This window comes from Quercus lobata, chromosome 2, assembly GCF_001633185.2.
Source record: "Quercus lobata isolate SW786 chromosome 2, ValleyOak3.0 Primary Assembly, whole genome shotgun sequence".
Taxonomy (NCBI): Eukaryota; Viridiplantae; Streptophyta; class Magnoliopsida; order Fagales; family Fagaceae; genus Quercus; species Quercus lobata.
Window position 1 is genome coordinate 37,508,290 of NC_044905.1, and position 12,082 is coordinate 37,520,371.

At 35.3% G+C, this 12,082-nt stretch overlaps 1 pseudogene; it reads left to right on the plus strand.

The window, feature by feature from the left end:
• The first annotated feature begins 571 nt into the window (after positions 1 to 571).
• LOC115974903 lies at positions 572 to 5,925 on the plus strand (annotated as a pseudogene).
• The last annotated feature ends 6,157 nt before the right edge of the window (positions 5,926 to 12,082 follow it).

Here is a 12,082-nt window from a genome sequence, read left to right on the forward strand (position 1 = left end):
ATAAAATTAAAAATTAGATTACAGCTTTATTTAACTATGCATCGTCGTTGCGGTTACATACAATAAAATTTAGACAATCGCTGATCCTGAAAACGTTATTCTCTAAATTCCAACACCGATCAAAATAGTGGGTCTCATTTTATTACCTCCATAGCCGTAGCCATGGGTGTGTAATTTGTTTATAATTAGTGGTTTGATTATTGACGTCAGGTCGTCAGTGTTTGCGTTTCTATTTTTTTGTATCACGTATTTGATACATACATGATATATATATATATATATATATATATATTTATATATATGCATGAATCGAGCGTGGGAAAGATTCGCCTATCTTATCCAGGTAGGTAATACTACTATACCAGTAACAAGTCATCCTTACATTTTTGTATGAGGGGTAGTTGAAAAAAGTGCAAATTAAAAAAAAAAAAAAAAATATGTACAAAATTTTATCAAGCAATAAAAGCAAAGCGAGGCCTATCTTCCATTTCTCATTGAAAATTTTGTTTTGGTTTGGAAAGAAAGATTTATTAAAGCCCTTTTCTTTTGGATTTTGGAACATGAAAGATAAATGGAAAATTGGAAACACACAGCTCTACTTGTTATGGACATGCAGGTCCTCTCACACACACTCTCTCTCTCACCAAAAAAAAAAAAATCTGAAGTTGCTTTTTTATTTTTTCAATTTTTGGTAGAAAGATTTTATAGATGAGGACGGTCAGGTGCCACTGAATGGATGAAGAGCCATAGTCCCTAATGTAATCGAGGCCGTTGAGGTCGCTAGGCAGCGTGGCAATCTTGTTATTTGGGTTTGTACACTTTTTCGTTCTATTCACTTTTCTCTGTTATTGTTCGCTTTATTTATTTGTTTGATAAACATTGTTCGCATTATTTGCTTTATGAGTTAATGGGCTTTAATTTGTTTGTTTCTTTGTCAAAAAAAAAAAATTTTGTTTGTTTCCATGATTATTTTTTTTCCTTTCAAATTTTACTGTTAACAGATAAATGATTGATTTGAGGCATAAGGAAGATGGATAGCTCTGTTTGCTTGCTAAGAAAATGTAGGGAAAAGGCTATAAGCCTATATAGAGCATGTCAAAAATTAAAGTTCAATCATTGCTTCTGAGCCGAGAAATTCCATACCTTCTATGAACTAAAAAGCCTAGAAGAACTAGATTTTTGGGTTAAGCTGAGTTGGATTTTTTCACCTTATGGAACTTAAAGAATGACTAAGAATTAGAGCAGAAAACCAATTGTATAGAATTCTTCGTATTTTTTTGTAATAGAGTAATGAAAGAATATATTCGATTCCATCCTACTTCTACAAAAAATACAAAGCATTTCACCCTTATAACCCCATTTAGCCTTTCTAGACCTTGTGAACAATCTGTCCTTGATGGCTAATCGTGAGATAAAGGAATGCTTTGGAATGTGACTAGAGAGAACCAAATACCATTCCACCAATCAACAACAGCACAATTCATCCTACTTATTCATTAGGATGAATTTGGATTTGGACAACAACAGCACAATTTTCCATTAGTAGTAGCAGCCTAGTAGGCACTCCTACTTACTGATTATCCTCATCATAAATTTGGATTTCAAAAAAGCTACTTTGAATTTGAACAAGCTTCTCTGACCTTGCTCGAGGAGTGGCCCATTTTGAATCATGTTGGAGTTGGACAACTTAGCATTTAAATTCCTACCGGTGTCATTACCCATTCTATGCTCTAATGCTCATGCTTCTGATACAAAGGCCCATCTATATGCCAATTATCAAATCAAAGAAAAATAGAATCACCTCTAGCCACTTTGAACTTCATAAGAGGCCTCACAATATTTAAAAAAACACTTTACCTGGTGTAAAACAAACAAATACCAAAGAAGCAACAACAAGAAGCCTTAATTCCAAATTTTGGGGTTGGCTATGGATCTTCAATAAATTAATTGAGGTCTTCTACATGTATTTTTTACCTTTTAATTCTCCCAAAAAAAATGTTGATGTTTTCAAAAAAAAAAATTTAATTTTTTTTTAATCTTTTTCTACATTTTTTCGTTCTTTCAACTTGAATTAATTATACTTGAATCAATTTTTTTAATCTTCTGGACATGATCAAAATATCTCAAGTTACTATTCTTCATCTTTTCATCAACATGGAAGAATTCCAATTTTAATTATTTGATGAGTACGACAATATAGAAATTGTTATTACAATAATAATGGGGGATTATGGTTTCTTGTATTATTATTATTTTTTATTTAGTTGCAATTATTATTATTATTATTATTATTATTAATAAAAAATTCAATTTATTAGTATTATTGAATGATACACTAGTAACCTTATGGTAGAGTGGTTAAATTAGGCATTTTAATTTATTGATTGTGAATGTTTCTTTTTGTTTTTCTTAATAAATTCGATGGCATTGATGGTGATGATCATATTAAAAAAAAAAAAAAAAAGGGTTTTAGGTTGTTCGTGAGCATGATGCACTAGGAAGGGAGAGATGTTGAACTCTTCTGCCGACACTGACTGGTATGCTGCTGGGAAAGTGGGTCCGGCTGTTAAGGGAAGTGTGGGTGCGGAACTGGTTGATCTTGATGGTCTGTTGGTCAAAGAAGGAGACTATAAATTGGTGAAGACGCGCTTTAGTGCTTTCTTTGCTACACACCTTCATTCTTTACTTCAGGGTGCTGGGATTAATAATCTGATTATATATCACTGGTTTGTGAACCTTAGAATCTGGAGAGTTAAAACTTTTTATAGATAGTGCTGCATGCATGTTAAGTTTGTATTTACAGCTTCTAGTTTGAACCTCTGCTTCTTGGTGTTCAAACTCCAAATTGCATCAGGCAGACTGCCTTTGACGCTTTAGCATTGGATTAACAATCTGTTTCTGTTATTTTTGAAGCCACGGCTGCTGCTACACGCCCACAACTGACATATATGCTGGTAAGTAAATAACTATTATAATGTGTTATTTCATTCAATTCATACAGCATTTGCGGAAACTTGTATTTTGGTTTCCTATCTTAGCAGACGATCTTGACTGCAATAGGTAATTAACAAAACATTGTAACGTAGACATATTGATTATTATTATTATTATTTAAGTTTTTATATCATCTTCTTCAAATGATCTTATAAAATCGTTCTTTCTCTTTTTTGATATAGAAATCTTGCTTATGAGAACAAGTTTAACATATTTTTTTTCGAAGAATGAGTTTATTGAGAATTGGACTATGGCTAATAGGATTCCCCCAAAAGCTCTCATTTGCTGAAGCTTCGAAGGGACAAAACATAGCAGTATTAGGACTGCTCCCTTTATATTGTTGTTTGGTTTTTAATTTTTAGTATGGTTCCTGAGTAGTATCAGAATATGTTTATGCCACAATAGGTAGAGTTTTGAAAAAAAAAAAAAAAAAAAAGAGTAAGATCTGGCTACCTGGGTTTGGTTATGCTCCAAGTCAGACAAAAGAAGACCACTACGACTCTACGAGGATTTCCATTCAAGCATGTCTCCTTGGGACAAAACAAACCCTTCTTGACCTAAAGATTCACTTTTTTGTATTATGTTCGTGTGAAGAAAGTTGTCCTTTTTTTTTTGTTGAAGAAAGTTGAACATTGATACTCGATTTAACTGGAGTATAAATGATATATTGAGCTTCTATGATCTAATAAAAATTCAGAGAAATGATGGGCAAAATATCAACACGTTCTATGAAAGCTTTGAAAAATTGATAGTCGGGTATGTCATTTAGGCAATTTCTAGAAATTTTCTTAGCATGATACATTAACGTGCAGCAAGCTTTGCATTTAAATAATGTGCTATATATTTCATATTTCAACTTGGAGCATGATGTACAAATATATCCAACGCTGTATACACATGAGATGAGGTATTGATATGTAACGAGGAGAGCTTTATAATGTATTTAGCTGCACAAAATGTAGAAGGGCCTTGTAGATCTAAGGGTTTGAAATTAGTGATTACTGATGTGAAGGTCAGGATTGAAACTCAAAGCAGCTAAGATCACCTAACTTCCACCTGTGAGGCTTTGAGAGAGCATGACTTCTCTGTCAAAGAGAAAGGCAAGCAGGAAGCTGTTTAACGGCAACTAAAGCCAGGTAGTGAAGGCTAATCCCTATGGTAAATAGAAGTGATCAAGGTATACACAAATGTCTGTTGCAGAAGAAAAGCAAAACTAGACCGTCTTATATGTTTTAATTTCCTATTTTAAGAGCAAAATTTCAAGTGATTGCTAATTGAAAACTACAATCTTTCACGTCAACCCTTTGATAGAGAGAAAACAAGAAAGGAAGAAGGTTGGTGGAGGGCTGTGGTAGGAGAAAATTGTAATAGTTGAATTTGAAGTGTTAGAGATATATTAGCCCATTAGTATAGGCCCAAGTCTAATTCTACTTTGTGTGCAAGTCAAGTCTTCTACTTGTACTAGAAGTCTATTAGTCTAGAGTTTAGTCTACTATATATACACATGTTATAATTCATTGTAACACAGGATTTGTACTACACTATAATATATTATTGATGTAGCCTTTTAGGGTTTTCTCCGTGGATGTAGGCCGTTAGGTTGAACCACGTAACCCTTGTGTGTTATTGTGTTTTATACTTTATGTTTTCGTTTCCGCATCCATACTAGCATATTTAACATGGTGTATCAATGCTAATATTTAACATGGTATCAAAGCCACATTCCTGTATATTTAAGACCAATTTTTGTCTTTCTCAGTGTTTTTTTTTTTTCGCTGCGTTCATCTTCTTTGGCTTCCTACTGCTGTCGTCAAAACTCTCCGATATAGTCATTCCACCGTTAGAAGTCGCATTAACACTGTAAGACTATTGCCTTCCTCAAACTACGGTCACAGAGCCAAACTTCATTCAAGAGATCTTCTCAACCTTATCAAATCTCAAGATTTCATCAAACTTCCATCTTGAGTTTGAGAGGGGGTGTTAGAGATATATTAACCCATTAGCATAGGCCCAAGCCTAATTCTACTTTGTGTGCAAGCCAAGTCTCCTACTTGTACTAGAAATCTATTAGTCTAGGGTTTAGTTTACTATATATACACATGTTATAATTCATTGTAACACAAGATTTGTACTATACTATAATATATTATTGATCTAGCCCTTTAGGGTTTCCTTCGTGGATGTAAGCCGTTAGGTTGAATCACGTAACCCTCGTGTGTTATTGTGTTTTATACTTTATGCTTTCGCTTCCGCATTCATACTAGCATATTCAACACCAAAATGACAGACTAGAGAGATTTTACAACTGATTATCAAAAAAGAGAGGTTTTAGAACTGAATCATGTGCAATATAGAGTTAGAACTTAGAAATGTTTGTTGAAATTGGGATCTTTATTAGCTAAGGCCTAAGATAATCAACCTATACTAGAAACAAGGCAAAAAAGATTTCAAATGCTAACATTCTCAAAAGGACAAACCCTATGAGGCAGTTTTAGCACTATAAAATTGCTCCAACATGATATTTCCTGGCCATTATTCTATATGCAGTTGTCTTGGTTTATGTTGTCATAGACATTTATTTAGGACCATATCTAGCATGATGGTAGTGGGTGATCTGTTCTTGCAAATTTTTAACATTTTGCATTTTTAAATACATGTGGTACGGATGTTATTGCTTGTTTGATGACTGTCGTATTTGTCTAGCAGGCAGATGCAGGTATGTGATATACTGTTGTTACTTATTATTAACGTATAAAATTTCTTGCACTTTCACCTCTCATTTAAATTTACTTGCCGTCAAGGATTTTAGCTTGCTAATATGATACCCGACTGACATGGACTACATCTTATGAACCAGCCAACATTTTTTACATGAAAAATGTTGTAGTTGTGACCCCAACTCTACAGGAATGGTGCGAGTATGATGCTTGATCTGTCTGGCAAGAAAATCATAGATCATGTGTATTCTGCTTGAAGTTCCATGTGATTGTATTTTGTACTGATGTTTGTGTATGGTGATTTCTCTTTGATTATTGCATCATACCATTGTGTAATATATGTTTCGCATTTCAATAGTCAGATGGTGGAATATAAAGCAATGAATTCCCTATCATGTTCCTTGTTCCCCCAATTAGGATCCTCTTCACTATAAGAATGAAGAGGATTCATTTTAAAATAAAAATTATGTATTTTCCTAAATCTGAACATATATATATATATATACATATAGTATCATGTTATTTAAAATCTCGTTTAACCAATAATAAGTAGAAAAGATTGTTAATATTGTTCGTTTATGTTTTAGGTCTACCAGTGACAGTAGGTTGGCCATTGGCCAAGGGCAAGGTAGCCTTACTATAATAGCTATACACAACTATTCAATCCTAACGAAGGGTGTAACTTTAGTAACAAGTTGGTTGGTACTTCGGGTAAACTAGTTGTCTAAATACTTTGAATGTGAACATGCTTCAAGAGTGTAATAATGAAATCTTTAAAGTACAAATACTTCACTTGTATCATTCTTGCAATGAATCAAAATTTGTTGTAGGTCTATCTCTTAACTCAAATTTGCCATGTGGAGGGAAGGCTCACACTCTGTGTTGGGATTTTCTTTTTTATAGAAAAAAATCTCTTGGGATGATTCCAAGATATTGGCTAGGAGGTTTGAGCCCAAGACCTCATAGATCTCATGAGATCTTTGGACAATTAGGTAAACCCCTATGGGTTTTTCATATGTATCAATATTTTTTTATTCCCTAGTTTGATGGTATCTGTTAGCACCATTATAATTGCTCTATTAATTTAGAATGTATAGTATGAAGAGATTTTCGTAATATTCTTGAATTACGCTCCTAAAACCTGTTTGTTTTAGCATAAAGCATTTTTTGGAAAATAATTTTAGTGCTTGGTGCAACTGAAAATGTTAATCAAAGGAAATTATTTTCTGCGATTGACAAAAACTACCCCAAAATTGTAAAAAAATGTTTTATGCTAATAAACTAATAGTTGAAAGCATTGATTCAGTTCATTGCATTGACGTGAACATAGTTTTTGGAGTTGGAGGTAGCTGTGCTTCTATTTTGTACAAGTAAACCTCTGTAAAGTATAGAACTTTAAAAACCAGTATTATGATATTGGTTATAGGGATCGAACAGGTTCGATATTGCCTCAGTTAACTAAGTAGTGATTTGTGGTATAAAATGCTAACAAATTAACTCCAACAAGAAATCGACTATGATTGAATTATAACTGTACTACATATAACACTTCTTAGGGGGTAAGGAGGAAGGGTCCTCAGTTTGATGCAATGCAATTGCTCCTTATTAGAATTTAATCATATAATTCAACCTGACCTAATGCTATGGAAGAAGTAGACCGCTACTTCTTACATACACTACGAAAATTGAGAAGTTCAATTGAGTAATGCTAGAGACACATAAAATACACAATTTTGTGTTAGAACTTGCCATGTGGCGAGTTGTGAGTGGTGAAAGTCTGTCTTCACATAGCCTACCATCACACATCCACCAATCACAACTCACTATGTGGCGAGTTATGGTACAAAGTTATGCATTTTTATGTGTCCATAGCATTACTCAGTTCAATTGAGTATGTTGCTAACACAACATTTGGAGGAAGATCATACAAAGGTTTTATTTCAGCTTTATCCTTGATGATGCTGACTTGCTACATACACGCTTACTACACACAAAAAAATTAAAATAATTTTTCAGTGCTACTACTTACATTTCTAAGCTTTTAGCAAAAAAAAAAACTTACATTTCTAAGCAGAATAAGGCTGTTAAAAAAAATTTCAGTGCCTTTCATTACTAAACTATTTTACTGTATCTACATTATTCCTATAGTATTTTAACATTTAAAAAAAAAAAAAAAGGGATAAAATCAAACAAAGAATGCATAATCAAGGGGAAAAAATTATATATGGATTATAAGTGTTGAAAATGAAGAGAAAGTCAAGCATGAAACGGCAGGGTTTGATTTACATGAAGAATTCCTAAATTGGATTGATACGGCACCGTTTTGTTATATTCATGATTCAGGCCCAATAAAAACGACGATGCATTGTTTTAGTGAAGACATGCTTCTATCTCACGTGCCATCAGCTATTGCCGTTTGTCAGAGGCTCCACGTGTTGATCAGTGATTAGCTGGAAATCTTTTCCCTCCAAAACTAATTTTCTGTTTTAGATATTTTCTTCTCTCTCTAGGATTGTATATAAACTCAATCTCTGTAATTATTCTGTAACAACTCAGCTCTCATTCATTAATCACCAATCAATTTTAGAGAGCTTGTAGGTCTTTTACAATAATAATAAGTATATTCAGTGGCGGAGCCACTTGATGACGAAGGGGGGCCTAGGCCCCCCCAAAATTTTTGAAAAAATTAATTAATTTTTTTGAAAATATCTTAAATAATTTGATAATTTTTAAATAACCTTATTATTTTGGCCCCTATACCTAATAATATGCATACATATTTAAGAAAGTTTAAAAGTAAATATAATTTTCATTTTAAAAAAATAATATCTATAAATATATGTGTAATCAAATTACAATAATTAAACATTCATTATCTTTAAAATGAACATATAGGTATTTTAACAATTATCTCAACAAATAAAAGGGAAAAAATTGAGTTATAAAGTATTGTATATTACTATTTTACATTTCATATACAAAAAAAAAAAAAAAAAAAAAAAAAAATTACATATGATCCCCCCAAAGATAAATTCCTGGCTTCGCCACTGAGTATATTAAGGTGATAACAACATTGCATTTTAATCAATTTTAGAGAGCTTGTAGTTTTTTACAATAATAAGTATATTAAGGTGATAACAACATTGTATTTTAATAAACTTTGTTTGTATGGTCACTTTTAAACCTCCATAATGTCTTAACATGTGTTTAGGGACTTTTTTTTTACACATCATGTGGTCCAATCTCATTGAGTAATATTTGCTTAGTTAGCAAAAAAATACCAAAAAAATCAGAAAATGGGGAATAGGCCCAATAAAATTATCCTTTATACAACACGGGTTGGGCTTTGTCCAACACATTTGTTTCATCACTTATAAGAAATTTTGGGCCAATAACTATAAACATGACTTCACGAAATGAGCTAAAAGACCCCACCATACTACCACACTAAACCAAAAGCCTAAAAATTTCCCTATGAAAACCAACCGGGCTTAAGGCCCAATTATTTTGGTTCCTCACAAAACTACACAGCATAATTTTATCATCTCACCTGTTGGGAGTACGGGCCCAAAAAGACCCACATCACTCGAAACCAAAGAGAAAAGGAAAAGGCCACACAAAAAAAAAAAAAAAAACGTCATTTGGGCCACTCGTTTCACTAAAAAGACTTGGCCCACTCTATAGCTCAGCCCAAAGGCAAAAGCAACGAAGCCCAGCTCGTAAAAAGATGATAAAACAAGATTAAGAAATAAACTAAGAATTGTTGGATTAGTTATTCTCTTGTTCAAATTACATCGACTGATAGTTGGACCAAAACACCATGTAGAATAAGGGCTTGACATGTGGCTAATAATTCAAAAGTTTCCCTTTGTAGCCTATTGTTGCTGATACTAGAAATGAGACAAGCCCCATTGACTAATTGAGAATCGAAAAGGGGAAAAAAGAAAAAGAAAAAGAAAAAGGAATTTGTTCCTTCCTCACGAAGCTTCAGCCAGGCTTTGAGAAGTGATGATCGAAGCTCCATAAAAGATGAAGAATCCTCTATTTCTTCTTCCCTTCACCAAACTTCATCATGAAAATGAAACAATTTGATCCATGAACTAATCACACAAATCACGATAAGAGAAATTTGAAAAATCGTAGTTTGGAGAGCAAAAGAAAGAATATGTTTAACAAAGTTCCAACAACTTCAAGTTAACTGAGAAGCAGGGAGCTTCACATGTCTTCTCCTACCTCTTGGATCTCTGACGAATTTGTGTGGAGGAAGTAAGCTCCATTATACATTCTTCACCATTGGCATTGCTTAAGTTGATGAGGCTTTCCTTGCTCTAAGCTCAATACATAAGCAAGAATAGAATGACCTAAATGGTGACAAGGCATTCATTATCAAGCTGTTTGAATGTCTTGTAACAATTAGGAGATGTGACCAAGTGAATTAAGGAAAACGAACTTGCCATTCTTAGCTAAGGACTAGGAAGAATGGTCAAAACTCCTTGCCTATTGGATCATACCTTCACTACTTCTATTATCTTTCATCTTTTTACTCCCAAAACTTTGTGTAAGGGGGGCATTAATTAAACAACAACCAAAACACACTAGTCGCTAACCAGTATGTGCTCTCATGCCTAGTGCATGTGGTAGTAGTGGAGAGTCCTATAGTATCCTTACAGGAGTTTAAGTGACCTCCCTGGTGTGAGGTTGTGTGTCGTTTTGTTTAGTCACCGAAGTAAATAAGTGATGTAAGAGTCCTAGATAGCTAGAGTCTGCTATGGTTGAGGATCTTGAAAAGTTGTGAAGCAAATTGTCTTTTACAGAGGAGGAAGACGAAGGCATTGAACTGGGCAGCAATTGCACTAAAGCTGCGAGGGCCATAGGGAGGAACTGTGTAGTAATGAAGGTCCTTACGTCTAGATGTGTGAGTTTGGATGTGTTGCGGAAAAATATGAGGATGCTGTGGAAGCCAACTAGAGGGGTTCAAATTTCAGAAATAGAGAATGAGCTTTTCCTTGTAGAATTTGGGGACGGTAAGGATAAGCAGAGAATCCTCGACATGTGTCCATGGAGTTTCGAAAAGCAATTGGTCCTCATGCAGGATTTTGAGGGGGAGCTTGTCCCTAAGGACATTGTTTTGAAGTGGGCGCCCTTCTGGATTCAAATTTATAACCTCCCTCTAAAGAGTAGAACTAGAGAAACGGGTGTGACTATCGGATCAAAGCTGGGGGAGGTAATGGAGGTGGAGGTGGATGTGGCTGAGTCAGGGGTACAGTAGGGCAAGTTCCTGTGTGTACGAGTGCGAATGGATGTTACTAAAAAACTTATCTGAGTGAAGAAGATAAACGTTGAAGGAGGGGAAAGCAGGTGGGTGAATTTTAAGTACGAAAGACTTTCAAATTTTTGCTATGGATGTGGTTTACTAAACCATGCCATTAAAGACTGTCGTGAAGGTTGGGCGGAGAAGAGCAGGCTTGAAGAAGAAAGTTTACAGTATGGGGCTTGGTTGAGAGGGGACACATGGAGAAAGAATGGGTGGGCATCAACCCAGGTTGGAACGGGAAGGAAGTCTGTTTCGAACCAAAAGGTCATCGGAGAGGGTTTGGAGAAGCAAACGGAGCTATCACGGTTGGCTGTTGCAGGGGATGGAAGCGGCAAGAGTCACGTGTAGTCGCTCTCAGGCATGGAGCCCAACGCTTCATTGGGTGTGGTAGCAATGTCAGAAAAGCTATAAGGTGTGGAAGAGGACTTTCATGAATCGGGTAAGGTTAACAGGGTGACAGGGAAGGTTGAAGAGAAGGCAGCCCGTTTTAGTGAAGTGTCCTCGGGCTCAAAAAGTCCCCAGACGAAACTAGGGGCAGATATGTAATGGGAAGGTTCCAAATACAAACAGGCGCCAAATTCCATCCTACCCAGATCTAAGGTGAAGGAAGGTGACCCCACACTCGTGTTGGGCCCAATGACAATGACGTTTGACCCATTAGTGGGCTGGGTTGCAGAAAAAATAGGCCCAACGACCAAGCACTGGAAAAGATTGGCACGGGGAAATCAAAACAACGAGCCCACTACAGACAAAAGCCTAATAAAACAAAAGAGAGAGAGCTCTACTCCTTTGAGCTACCTGGACCCAAACACGTTAAAGCAAAAAAGAAGAAAGGGAATAGGGAAGCAGAGTGAGGTTGCAAAGAATGAACAGAAGGTTGGTGGGGTGGCAGAGGCTGCGAAGCAGCCCCGCTGAGCCTTATGATGCTCCTGGCGTGGAACTGTCGGGGTTTAGGGTCCACCCTAGCGGTTTGTATACTCACCGATAAGGTGAAGGCAATGGACCCGACGCTGGTTTTCCTAGCTGAAATGAAGGCCGATGTGAATCGCATCAAAGG